This window comes from Hirundo rustica, chromosome 3 (genome assembly GCF_015227805.2).
Source record: "Hirundo rustica isolate bHirRus1 chromosome 3, bHirRus1.pri.v3, whole genome shotgun sequence".
NCBI lineage: Eukaryota > Metazoa > Chordata > Aves > Passeriformes > Hirundinidae > Hirundo > Hirundo rustica.
In genome coordinates this window covers 114,885,629-114,900,169 of record NC_053452.1, presented here as the reverse complement: position 1 = coordinate 114,900,169, position 14,541 = coordinate 114,885,629, and the positions used below count along the sequence as shown (strand labels likewise).

Below are 14,541 nucleotides of genomic sequence, written 5' to 3'. Positions count from 1 at the left end.
GAGCAGAGCCTGTGCTGTGTGGAGATGAATCGTTGCCATTTGCTTCTGATAGTGTCTCTTACACAGGAATAAATTCCTTATGCTTAGATCTGGAATAAATTCCTGCTCTAACATTCCTCTGTAATGTCAGAGGGAACGGCTTTTATATTTACCTATGCAAAGCCTTACAAATTCGGGCTACCTTCAATCATATCTATTTTATTTTATTTTATTTTATTTTATTTTATTTTATTTTATTTTATTTTATTTTATTTTATTTTATTTTATTTTATTTTATTTTATTTTATTGAGTGTTTCTCAGTAAACCCAGCCATGGGGAGGAGTTCCAGCTGCAGCATTTCCTCTCCTCACTTTCTGTCAGCCCTGTGCTCCTCATTTTGTGCCTCCACTGAGTCATCAGCACTGGTCTAATGGACTGGAACAGCCCAAGGTGGATGGTAATTACTTATTGAGTTGCTGATAGCCCAGATGAGAATAGGACTTATTAGATCAGGAATAATGAAAAGCTGTGTTTAATGCAGAAAATTTAGAGTCTGAAAGACAAGTGTCTCAATTTATATACCTATTTTTTTTTGTTAAAAGAGATTAGAATGGTGGTATAGGAAGGTTTGAAATTAATTACATGAATTATGTTGTTCCAAGTGGTTTCAGAATTCCAGGGGGTTTGGGCTGAGATATTTTTAAACCTTTTTTACCTGCCATTGTTTGGGGAGGTTTAAGGGAACAAAACATGTATAAAGTGATCACTGATATTTTAAATTTTCTTTTTTTATTTTTTTTTCTTCCGATGAATATGATGTTCTCCTTTTTCTTCCACTCTTTAAACTCTCATGTATCATTTCAGGCATAGACATGGCTTCCTTTATTATGCCCCAAAGTAATTTTCTCGTTCATCATCGTGAAAATTCCTTTATTAAAAGTTCTGCTGCTGCATTGTTAAATAAAATAACAATAATAACAATAATTATTTGATTTAACTGACACATCAAGTTGGGAACATGGTGCTCCACTCTACAGGATAATGTAGAACATCAATGGAGATGTGACCCTGAGCTCAGAAAGAATTTTGAGATTTCAAAGGTTTAGAAAAATAGGGAAGATTAGAAGGATGCTTTGTGTGTTGCTGTAGAGCTTGGTTTGGAGAGTCTGTTTCTGTGGTCGTTTCCTGAAATATGAAATATGTTTTTGAACATCAGTGTCACAAAAAGCTCAACCTGATTCTTTCAGAAACAAAGAGCCTGTCATTCTCCTCAAGTTCCCATTTTTGTGGTGCGATTCTAACTCTTCACAATAAAGGCTTCTAGATTCCCATGGCTGCAGTAAATAAAATTTGAAGTGGTTTTCCTGAAAGAACCTTGAATACTTTTTTCACTTGGAAGAGAAACTTTGCCTTCAAGTGAGGAAAGATTTGGAGGGGCTTGGATCAGTCTGGGATAGTGGAAGGTGTCCCTGCCCATGGCAGGGGTGGAATGGGATGAGCTTTAGGTTCCCTTGTGATTTCTGGCTCAAAACTGTTTTTTGACTCACATTACCCTACCTGATAAATCATCATCCTTCTCTAGATATATTTTATACTGAATGCACAATTTTGGTTGCAAATTCTCAAATACCAGGGAAAGTTCAGCAGTAACTTTAATAAAGACAGCAATTATATTTTCATTATTCCCTCACTGCTTGTTAAATTGGGTTTGGAGTGTTTTATGGATCTAGAGCAGTAAACACTATCTTACTGTGAGAGGTATTATAAAATGTTGAGAAAAACATAATTATTCTTATTGGAAATGCTTTAATGTGAGAAGGTCAGATAAACTTAATTATAGGGTTTTTTTCACCAATTAACTTGATATTTTTGAGCTCTGGTAATGTCATTTAGAGCCTTTCATCTATGGGCATCACCCCTGAATCTTTGATAGTCAGGAGCAGGCAAAACTGTCTGAATTTTGGCAGCAGCTCAACCCTATTCCATCTCTGTTTGTACAAAGATAGAAAATTCCTCTTATTTCCAAAATAAGTTTAAATTCAAAAATAGCACAAATTCAGAGCTGTAATTTCCAGGCTCAGATCTTTCTGTGAATTGCTTGCCATAAAATTTGGCACGTGGATCATTTGTGAGAAGCTGTCGCTTAGAAAGAAACTTGAACCTCCTCAAGAGGAAGGTTCTCTTGGTCATGTGGTTAAATGTGCCCTGTTAAAATCCAATTATTTTCCTTGCATACCAGTTGAAATAATACCCAGGAGCCAGTTTTTGGAAAGATCCTACAGCATTAAGTGCTGAGCTCTCAGGTAAATCTTCCATCATTTCAATGGGAGCAGTTGAATCATTGTGGAAAAGCATCCTTGGTTCTCTAGCACCAGAGGCTGCAGCTGAGGCAAGGAAAGTCAGTGCAAAATTGGAGTCACATTTGTGACATTGTTTCAGCAACAGAAGGGTGAAAATATTGAAGAACTGTTGTGGTTTTCTGCTAAATAAGCTTTAAAAACTCAGATCACTTTGTTTTGTTTATTTCTGGTGAATCAAGACACATTAAAGGACTAAAACCATCATTAGTTTTGTCATTTTAGGAAGGAAAAAATTGTTAAAAACCCCTACATCTCTTTTATGTCCCAAAAATCTGCTTTGGTTGGCATGAAACCACAAGAATTAGCTCTGTTTGTCAGTAATTGCAGTGTATGACAGATCTGAAGATTTAAATTCTGTTATTAAGATTGTTCAGAGCAAAAAAAGACAGGGAAGAATGTTAAACTTCTAAGCAAGGCACTTTATTAATTAGACATTTAGTTGTTAATAAGAGGAGGAAACTTTTAGGAAAAAAGGAACGTGCTGTAGATTTGGGTACAAGTACTTTATATTTCTTGATTGAGGGAAAGGTTGGATTTCTGTTACGTAAGGAAAGTGGATTCACTGTTACTTTTGGAATTTTATCTACTAAAATAATAAATTTTGGGATTCAGCCAACGCATAATAACACAGTCAGCCCTTACTGGGCTTGATGAGGTTGTTTTCTTCCTCAGAGGAGTGAAATTTGTTGGAAATACAGGATTCCCTGCAAAATGAAAATGAAATTAGGTGTTGCATTGGAGATGACAAATCACTTCTTTACAACTAATAAAAAATGTTGGATTCATTTGGCCAATCTCACCCCAGCCCGGTGACCCCTGGCTCCATCACATCACAATGGGATAAATGTCCTGAAGGAATGATTGGAATATTTTAGCGGATGGCTTTAGGATGGGATGAATCATGTTTAGAATTTCCAGCCTACAACACTCCATGCTTTATTTGTTTATCTCTATTGCCATAACAGGTTGAAATGTTAATTTTGATGATTTTTGGAATATATTCTCATTTTCAGCTGAAATCCGCTGTGATTTGTGGGACTATTCATAGAAATGAGCATAAAGAAGCTAATTTTAGCAGGAGTGAGCTAAAATCTCCCATGTTTCTTACTCCACAGTCAATGGAGACACAGAGAGTGGGAGAAAACCTTGTTCAGGAGGAAGTTCAGAGCTGAAACCTGTTTTTAGATTGTCTGAATTGCTCTCCGCTTGTGCCTCCAAGGCTGGCAGAGCTCAAGGAGCGTTTGGACAACACTCTCAGGCACAGGGTGGGATTGTTGGGGTGTCCTCGGCAGGGCCAGGACCTGGAATTCATGATCCTGGTGGGTCCTTTCCCACTCAGGACATTCTGTGGATCCAACTCCCTGATTCTGTGGTTCAGTGCCAAACCCTGGCTCCCTCTGGGAACTTGTGTCGCTTACTGAGGTTTGCTGAGCAGCCCAGCTCCTCCTCCTTCATTTCAAACCCTCTTTTGCATCCCGTGCTAAATCACTCATACACTTGGGAAAGTACAAAACGGGAACTGGGAGCCATCCCTTCAGGATGGGTCCTGTAGATGCAGTTTTGTAGTGGTCGGTGGCTGGTTTAATTTTCGGTGGTTGCGACTTCAGTAAAGAAACAGTGTTTGAGCCTTAAATTTTGGAGTGATTTGTTTGGCTTAAGGTAAAAGTTAAAAAAAAAAAAAAAGACAATTTTTACTTATGATATATTTTATTATGCAATTATCATCACTGAGAGATAGAATGTCAGACTTAAACTGTATCAGCTGTTCATGATGAAATCATAAAAATTTTTTAGAATTGGGGTAACTATTTCCCATTTCACTTCAGAAATTTTTTGATTAGAATCCCTTACCCATCCATTCCATATCGTAACATGGTCAGCCCTTGCCAGGCTTGATGAGGTTCTTTTCTTCCTCACAGGAGTGAAATTCATTGGATACTTGATTCCTGGAGAATTAAAATGAATTTAGGTGCTATATTGGAGATAATGAATCACTTTTTTAACAAATGTTGTGTTCATTTGGCCAATCCTCCCCCAGGCCAGGCACCACTAGCCTCTTAAATACATTGGCACTGCTGGACATGGGGAAAAGCTCTGGAATCTTCATGACGTCGTGGAATTATAGAACGGTTTGGGTTGGAAGAGCCCTTAAAGATCATCTGTGCAGCCAAACCTGGCCACAAACAACCCCAAATCAGTGCTTGGTAACCCCCTTCTCACCTTCATTTTGCCATTGGCCTCTGAGCTGCTTCCAGCAGTAAAATCACCATTCCCTTTATCTCCACAAAGCCCAACTTGGCTCTCCCTGTTTCCCTTCTCTGTGCCAAGGGGGGAAATCACCAGGAAAAAGGCTGGAGCAGATTGGGAGGCTCAGCTGAGCGTTGGGGCTGGTCATTTATCACTGTCAGCGGGGCCAGAGGGGGATGAGGCACCGGAGCGCTCGCGCTCATCCGTGGAGTGACAGCTGACGCGAGCCTGGTGCAACCTCCAGGCGGATAATCTGCCATGGAGTGGGAATGTGTGCGAGGGAGATACTCTATCACCAGACACACGCTGCTCCCCACGGCTCCACCGGGCAAAAGGGAGCGGCAGCAGGGATTTAAGGGACGGTGGGAATTGGGATGTGTCGCTGAAACGGGGCCGGGCCCCGCTGCCGTGGATTCGTGGATTCTTAAATCTGGCTGGCTGGAGTGGTGGGGGTGTGTGCGGAGGCACAGGAATGGTAACTGGGATGGCAGCATTCCGAGGGAAAGTGCTGGGTGTTTCACATCTCAGTTTAATTCTGCTGCGAAGTTCAGGAATTACTTAAAAAATAGCAAAACCTGCCCTGGCAGATACAGGCCTCAGTGAATCTAGATATTTAAAAGAACAAGAAAAATGTCTTGTGATATAAAACTGAAATTACAGCAGGAAAAATCTGATGAGGGAAGGTTAATGCGTATTTCCTGCAATGTTCGGTGTAAAAAGGTTGACGGAATCGGGGTTGTTCAGCCTGGAAAAGAGAAGCTTCGGAGTGACCTTCCAGTACCTGGAAGGAGCCTAAAAGAAAGGTGGAGATGGAATGTTTACAAGAGCATGGAGAAAGGCTTCCCACTGCCAGAGGGAAGATGGAATATTGGGAAGGAATTCCTCCCTGTGCGGGTGGTGATGCCCTGGCACAGGGTGCCCAGAGAAGCTGTGGCTGCCCCTGGATCCCTGGAAGTGTCCAAGGCCGGGTTGGACGGGGCTTGGAACAACCTAGGATAGTGGGAGGTGTCCCTGCCCATGGCAAGGGGTGGAAGAGATGGAACTTTAAGGTCCTTTCCAACCCAAACCATTCCATGATTCCATGGAATTATTTCCTTTAGCTGCTAATTTAGAGCAAGGCTCCCAAGTCAGTGTGAGAATATCTCGATTCCCAAAGTTCTTGTTCTGCCACCTAACAAAAAGTTTTGCATTTTGAATTTGGTCAATCTGCAACCCAAAACTTATTGTTTTGAATTTGCTGCTATTTTTATTAACTGTATCCCATTTTGCTTTTCATGACAAATCATATGCATTGACTTAACTGGGGAACATTTTAATTGAGCACTGCTGGAGATTTTCCAATAAATTAACATTACATGTTTTTTAACAGATGTCTGAAGTTGACATTGTTATTAGACATTGTAATTAATAGAAGTATTACCCAAATTAAAATCTCAGGGCCTCAGAAAAATTAAATTGTAGGTGACTGGGTGATGTTAACTCATTAATAGAGAGTGACTCTTGAATTCCCTCCACTGGGTTTTATTAGCCCAGTAAACACATTTTTCCAAGTAACTGGAGAGGGAGTTGGACAAACCCTTTGGTATAAGGGTCTTATGAATCAAGACATTTTACCAATGATGTTGTGAAGTTCTTTAACCTGCCGTTGTACTATTGGTATAATCTGCCCAAAAGTACCTTTCTGTAATGTTGTAAAGTTTTAATATCATAGACTTGTAAAATCATAGAATGGTTTGGGTTGGAAAGGACTTCGAAGATCAACCAGTTCCAACCTCCATATATGTAATTAAACATTTGAAACAACACAGCTCTGCTCTTCGTCTACAAATTCACGGCCAGCCACGAATTTCAAAGGGCTTTTCTCACTTTGAACGTGTGTGTGAATGTCCAGCAAAAACTATCTTTAGTCTCATTTTGAGTAACCATGGACATAATAATCAGTAACAACTCTTTGGTGTTATGTGGCATGAGGCTTAACTGCTCTCAGGGCGAGCCCTCAAAAAGGGAGTGGCCTAAATCCAGAGTCACACTTAGGAGGTTATTAATGCAAATATTAACCTGTAAAAGGAAATTGTAAATAGACAATGTGATTAAAAGCAGTTGGGAGTGGATTTTTTTTAGGTCTGCGTTGTTTTGCATTGCAGAGGATTCCCTAGAATTTGGCATTTCTGGTGCTGACTTCCAAGTGAGGAGATGTTGAACTGAGCAGTGCCAGGAATTCACTGATCAGCAGAGATCAGACCCCAGCCCGTGGCTTTACAAAGTTTATGAAAGTTTATTTCTCCCATGAATCTTCAGGCCTTCCCTCAGGTGGTTCCTGCCCTTATTTTTTTCCTCAAGAATTATGGGATGCAAACTCATATTCTATAACAGGAGAACAGAGTGTTCCTGGAGCTGCTTTGCCTCTCCCTGTGCTCCATCGTGGAATTCCTGCCCGGAGCTTTGTGCTGCTTCCCATTTTTCACGGTGCGCACACCATGTTCCAGATGAGCATCCAGGGCATGTTTTATTCATGTGCTTTTCAGCCCCTAGTTGGGATCATTAATAAAGCTGCTAAATAAACCCATGCTTAACAACCCTGCTCGCCACACCCCACTGGACATCCCCTCCTGCTCCCTTACGCTCTGTTTATCACCATCCTTTGTTTGCATCTCTTGGTTTTCCAGCCTGTCTGATACCATTTTTACCCATGCTGGTGAATATAAGGGTTTCAGGTGAGGTTTTGAGAAGTGTTGTCTGTAATTGTGGAGTAAATCCAGTTGTATTTTATTATCTTTATTCAGTTCCTATGCTAACAAGAGGCTCCATGAAAAGCAGGAATGGCAGAGATGGCCTGGACATTTTGTGGTAGGTGGATAACTCAATGTCAGGCTCTGCTTCAGCTTTAAGGCTCTTCTATTCTCTTTTCAATTTTACATTTCAGGAAGTTGTAGACTTGCCATCCCTGGAAGTGTCCAAGGCCAGGCTGGACAGGGCTTGGAGCAACCTGAGATAGTGGAAGGTGTCTGTATTTTTATTATTTTCTTTTGTTTTACTCCATCCAACCTGGCCTTGGACACTTGGAGGGATGGGGCAGTCACAGCTTCTCTGGGAGGTTAAAAAGACTAAGTTTTAAAAATGAGAACTGCTCATTATGTTATGACAGAACTCCATGAATTGGGTTTTTGGGAAATGAAATGATGTGACAGTCTCAAAAATGCCACAAGGGTTGATTACTTTGTGTATCTCATATATACTGTCTATGTTCTCTTTCTGATCTGGCAGCCCTTCTAGACAGGATTCTTACACAATCACGAATTCCTTTTGGTTGGTGTCATTATTTTCCTCTGCCACTGTTTCCTTTGCTATTTTGATCAAGTATTTGACTGTTAACATTTGTTCTGGTTCATAACCCATAATCTCCATTGGTGCTGAGGCAATATTTTAATAAATGTTTGTGTACACACAGGTACATCTAATCCTTCCCCTGAACAGATCCTGGATCTCTGTGATATTACTGCAGGGTTATAGGTGGAATTAATCCAAGTTTGTCACTACTTTCCTTATAATCAGTGTGCTCAGAAAGTGACATTTTTGAAGTATGATTGGGTTTTATCCTGAAGAAAACTGTATGTCAAATGAATCACCACACAAGTGTCTCGTTCTTTCCAGAGTACAGGAGGATCCAAGGCTGAATATTCAGGTGTAGATATCCAGTGTGGAAGATGAAAGCCGAGTGCAAGGGTCTAAGTTTAGGAATATTTAATTTAGCCTTAACTTCTGTACCCCAAACCTCCAAAATTCAACGCCTACAGCGTCAGAGAACAGATCAAGCAGAATGTGTGGTCACAGGCTGTGGTGGGTCACCTTTATCTGGGCCTCATAGACTTTGTGTGTGGGAAAGTCACGTAATCTCACAATCCCAGAATTGTTTGGGTTGGGAAAACCCTCAGAGATCACTGAGTTCAACCATGCCAAGGCCACCACTGATCCATGTCCCCAGCTGCCACATCCACAGGGCTTTCAAATCTCTCCAGGGATGGGAACTCTCCCCTTGTCCTGAGCAGCTGTGCCAGGGCTGGACAGCTCTTTCCAGGAAGGAATTGTTCCCAGTATCCAGCCTAAACCTCCCCTGGAGCGACTTGAGGCCATTTCCCCCCATTCTGTCCCTGTTCCCTGGGAGCAGAACCTGACCCTCCCGGCTGTCCCCTCCTGTCAGGGAGTTGTGCAGAGCCACAAGGTCCCTCCTGAGCCTTCTTTTCTCCAGGCTGAGCCCCCTTCCCAGCTCCCTCAGCTCCTCCATGGTTTGTGACCTTGTCTCCTTGACGGCAGTAAGTGTTACTGTATTTTCCAGGACATTTTCTTTTATTCATACCCCAAATAGATCCCTGATTTTCCTCCCACACCCCTGCTTCTCTGTCTCAGCTGCCACGAATCCACTCCCCCACTCCCAGTATGTACCTCTACCCCAGGGGATTGGGAATTTTGCAATCATTACTCCTCCTCCTCTGCACCTCCACCACCCGCTTTTAAAAAATTTATTCATTTTCATTCCAAAACCTCATTTTCCTGTCACTCCTGGTCCATTTCCCAGAAGGAAATTCAGAACAAACCTAGTGTGTGATCTCTGGCCTTTGTTCATCAAGCAGCACCTCTGATTTTTGAGGAGCCCGTGTGTTTTGGAGGCTGAGCTGACGCTCTGTGCTAGGACACATCACATTCCGTGCCATCAGTCAGTTCTTGTGTCCCAATCTGTTTGATGGCTTGGATGCAGAGAGCACAGCGTGTCACATTGTGGGACATCATCTCCAGAACACATTTCCAATCTGGTTTCAGCTGCCACTCTTCCTTCCCTGAGCTGTTTTGATAAATAAACTTATGTATTTTTCAACAACGTCTGTGATTATTACATTCCATTGAGTGGTATCAGTGTTTTGTTAATACTACCTGGGATCCCTCATGTGAGGACAGCACCATGATACTACAAAGAGTTGCAGATTAAATAATACAAATAATTAAAAATTCAAGTTATTGTATTACTGTGACATAGGCACCTCTCCTTTTAGTTGGTCATGAGCTGACAGCTGGTCTCTCCTGATGGAGGATGGAATTGGAGAAGTGAGAGGTGAAAAAACGCAGCAGATCCTGCTCACATCTCTTTGTAATGCTGAAGATCCAAATGGCTCCTCAGAGGTGGAGACATAAATGACCAGGATTGGAGATCAATATCTCTGTGCTGAAAATATCCTTTGGGAGGCAGGGGGATGTGAACTGTAACACTTGAGAGTTCATCTGAGATGACAGGAGGTTTTCTTATTGCACAGGAGCTTTTAGAACTGACAGCTCTGCTCGTTGAACTAGACCTGAAAAGAAAGAAGAGCTTCTGTTTCATCACCAGCTAGGAAGGATTTATGGATGAAATTCTGCTATAAATTAAAAATCTCATCCCACTCAAGCAGAGCAGCCCTCTCCCTTATGTGCCTCTCTTAAGTCCTTCAAGAGCCCCAGCGAATCTCTGATTTCCTGCTTTTTTTTCCATCGAGTAGTTTTGAAATCCCAGAGTTTGAAATCTGAATTCCACCTTCAGAAACAAGGGAAAATGGGGGATCTAAGTTTAGGTTGGATAAGGGGGCATTTAGCAGGTGATTCCTATTCTTTCAGAAGCACTTGCTACAATTTTTTTCTTCAACAGCCAAGCTTTCCCTCTGTCCTTCGCAGACGGTTGTGAAACCACCTCAAAAGCATTTTCTGGCATACAGAACTTGGGAGAGGGCATGGATATAAATAAAGTGAATAATTTCACTCTCTGTTTGAATTAGTGAGGATTTGGAACTATCCCATCCTTGTACAGTTTACCAAATCCTCATTTTTGGCATAATTTGGTACATGAGACATGTGTGACTCCTCTTGGCACACACATCAGGCACCTTTTTAGAGAACTAAACCCTTTCTTTAGGGAAATATCTCTGGGGTTATGAAACAGTGAAAAAACCAAATAAACATCCTTAGGTTTAAAAAATCAGGCTTGATGGTATTTAGGCCTATAAATGAATGACCTGTTTTAAAGAAGTACTGCCCAGTCGTGGCTTTCACAAAAAGTGAACAGAAATTTTGGAGACCAGAAGTTCCTAGAATCAGTGCACTTACTCAGGCACAAGCACAAACCAAGGTCAGATCCCTGTTTTCTAAAGCAGGTGAATGAAATACAGTTAAGTTATATTATGCCTTACATTCCACTTTTGGAAATAATAACCTGTGAGATGCTTTTATGACTGCTTAAAAAAATTCTTATGTTCCCTGATTTGCTTTTTCTCCCAGATTCCCAGCCTCTCAGTAGCCAAAATCCTCCACCACATGTGGTGGTGTGATGGGAAATGTAGGAAAAATGTAAGAAAAGGCAAAAAAAGAAAGGGGAAAAGAGTCCTTCAAGTAGCAGCTGATATGCTTTGGGATGTTCCCATCCCTGCTTTTCCCTTTTCCTCCTCCTCCCCCCCATTCCTATTGTGGCTGTGCTTTAGGAGGTGGAGGAGGCTCGTGGTAATTGGTTAATCAGCTATTTTCAATTCAATTCCTGGCTGTACTTACCATGGAAAATTAACAGTCCTTGCGTATAAATATGACCCCCTACTCCTGGATTAATTTGATTATGCAAGAATCTCAGTTTTCATTTAAAAATAATAACTTTCTGGCTGCTCTAATAAAACAAGTTTGGATATGTAATCTAAATATTCCCTAATGGCTTAAAAAAAAATCAAAAGACAAATATGAAGAACATATGAATCTCTTATTAATAGAATTTAAATGTTCTCAAATCTTTGCTGTGATTGCTAGAGATTGAATATTTTGAGACCAGAAAATTCCTGATTTTCACTCGCTGCTGGATCAGCATTCTCTGAAAGCCAAACCTCTTTTAAGCATCTTTGTTTGGGTCCACAAAAAGAGAAGTGATGTTCATTAAATGACTGGGAGTGTCTTAACCCTGTGTTCTTTAAACTTCCCTGGGCTTGTAAATCTTGTTGGCTAGTTTGAAAGGAAATATTTTTTACAGAACTTTCCCATTGGAACATAATTCATTGTTAAATTTATCTATTACGAGTGTGATACCATCAACCCATGGAACTGGGAGGATAAATGAAATGTATCCTAACAAATTGAAATGTGCCAGAGAGCAGGTCTGGGCATTGGAACTCGATTGTCCAAGCTGATAAATTGCTGGGATAGCATCAAAACACGATTTCAGCTGGGCTAATTAACTCTTGGATAGTTTGTAGATAAGACGTGTCTGAGTGGTTTACTGGTACAGACTCAGGTGAGGGCGGCAGGCGGGGAGATGGTTCTACTCAACCTCATGAGACCCCACCTGCAGAGCTGCCTCCAGCCCTGGGCTCCAACAGCAGAAGGACATGGAGGTGCTGGAACAAATCCAGAGGAGGCCATGGAGGTGTTCCAAGGGCTGGAGCCCCTCTGCTCTGGAGCCAGGCTGGGAGAGCTGGGGGTGCTCACCTGGGGAAGAGAAGGATCCAGGGAGAGCTCAGAGCCCCTTCCAGAGCCTAAAGGGGCTCCAGGAGAGCTGGAGAGGGACTGGGGACAAAGGATGGAGGGACAGGACACAGGGAATGGCTTCCCACTGCCAGAGGGCAGGGTTAGATGGGATATTGGGAAGGAATTCTTGGCTGTGAGGGTGGAGAGGCCCTGGCAGAGGTTTCCCAGAGAAGCTGTGGCTGCCTCTGAAACCCTGAAAGTGTCCAAGGCTGGGTTGGACTGAAGCAGCCCGGGACAGTGGGAGGTGTCCCTGCCCATGGCAGAGGGTTGGGTTTTTTAGATGGTTATACGGTCTTTAAGGTTCCTTCCCAAACCATTCCATGATTCTGTGATAATCCATATGTGGACAGAACTTCACTTGCTGTCAGTGACTCTTTAGCCAAGGGCTTTTGTAGGACCATGTTAGAAACTCTCCAGTGGCAGGTGCAAAAACTGAGTAATGCCTAAGAAATCCTGAGGATCTGTTTAGCAACTTTTGATTACCTTTCCATGTATTTTGGATCTGTGAAGGATTATTTCTGTTAAAATCCAGAGAGTCCAAGGAGCACGAGGCAGGCACTGCACCTGTCTGAAGCAGATTTTGCCTGAAGCTGAAGTTGAATGTCAAGTCCTCCAGGATCTGTGTTGCCTTCAGCTCCTACTGGTTCTGTTCAGCAGGGAGCAAAATGTGTCACAGGAATCTCTCAGGCTTAGTTTGGAAAATTTAGAGGTTTGGCAGTTGATGACGGAGCAATGTTTGGAAGTTTTGAGAGGTTGTTGTTCGTGAGTTTATGTTCAAGAAAATTCTGACTGCATGAATATCCCTAACTTTACTTGGGAACCATGAAGAGCAAGGAGATTTTAAAAAAATTATATAGAGACATCCCTGGATGTGTTCCAGGCCAGCTTGGACAGGGCCTGGAGCAGCCTGGGATAGTGGAAGGTGTCCCTGCCCATGGCAGGGAGTGGGACTGGATGAACTTTAAGGTCCTTTCCAACCTGAACCATTCCGGGATTTGATGATCCATGTCCTTCTAATTCAGCTTTTCATTAATGGATTAACTCCATAAACTGACAGCATTTGGGTGGAATGTGCTGTTTTCAGCTCCAGGAAGCTGAAATGAACTCACAGCCAGTCCAGTGCTCACTGGTAATCCCTCCATGGCTCTGTAACACCAGGTTTTATCCAATTTATTGCAATCCCTTGTCTCTGGAATGACAATGAGCTTGGAAAAGTCATTTATTCTTTCTGTTGGAGAGCTACAAGGATAGTCCTATTTTTTTTTTTTTCCCTAATTCCATGGGGCCAAAGTATTCCTGATTTTCTGGAGTTAGTCAATCCAATTTGTAGGTGAGAATTAAACTATTTTCACATGGAAAACTGGTCAGTAAAAAGCCCCAAACTGGGACATTCTTTAGTTCTCCTTGGGGAGAGTTGTTGTTACTTATACATAGTTATTTAGGTGGTGTTACTTTCTTCCTAAGGTTGAGTGTGTATTTTGTTAAGGTCCTTTTAAATTTGGGGGATTTTTTTTTTTTTTTGGCTTATTTTTTACTATTTAATGCATCTATACAGGAAATGTTGGAAAAAATAGTGAGCCAAAGTATGAATGACAAGAAAATGAATCATTTTATCTGGCTGAGATCTTAGAAATTAAAGTGTGAAGACATTGGGAGACAACTTGAGAACTCTGAAAATATTACTTTCATTCAAGCCCGTCTCACCTCTGAAAGTTTAATTTTAATTTTAATATATTGAAAGCCTGGCCATTTGAAATGATAACTGCTTCATACATCATGGATGTCACTCACTCTGTAAATGAAGGCAGCTATCAGGGCGAGGGCAGGGTTAGTTTATTTGATCTTACAAGATGTTCCATAATTTTTCTGACTGTTCACTCCTCTCCTGTGGCTGTAGATCATGTTGGGAATACCAGCTACAGCTAACGAGGTTGAAATCTTGGTCATGTTACTCCCACTCTGGAGCTTCCCAACAATTTTCTTCCCAAAGCCCCTCTCTTGAGGCACAGGACATTCAATTTTCCTAAATGCCACCAATTGACTTGTGGCACCTCTTGCTCCACTTGCAGATAACCCCGATTTTCCCTTCTCTCTGACTGTTGGTAAATGCTGGATGCCAGCTGGGATTAGGAATGTGCCTCCCTGCTAATGAGAAATATTCTTTCCAGGGAATTCACAAGTGAGCCCACATTCCTTATCGGACCTGGTTTATTCCTCACTAGCATCAAGACTAAAGGAATTAAAATTATGCATGCACTGAGAAAACATCTTGATTTTCTCCCTGGGAAATGTTTTGTGAACAGGAAGCTGTATTTTGAATTCAGGCAGTTTTGCTCCTTGCCGCCACTGCTTAAAATGTGCCTTAGTAGCAAAAAATGAACATGGGGATGGCAGTGAAAAGGTTTTGGACTACAAGAGGGCAGGTTTGGATGG

General features: G+C 41.7%; 1 protein-coding gene across 2 annotated transcripts in view; it reads left to right on the top strand.

The window, feature by feature from the left end:
- Nucleotides 1-14,541, top strand: part of MSRA (methionine sulfoxide reductase A) — a 236,737-nt gene that overhangs the window by 68,209 nt on the left and 153,987 nt on the right. The window lies entirely within an intron of this gene.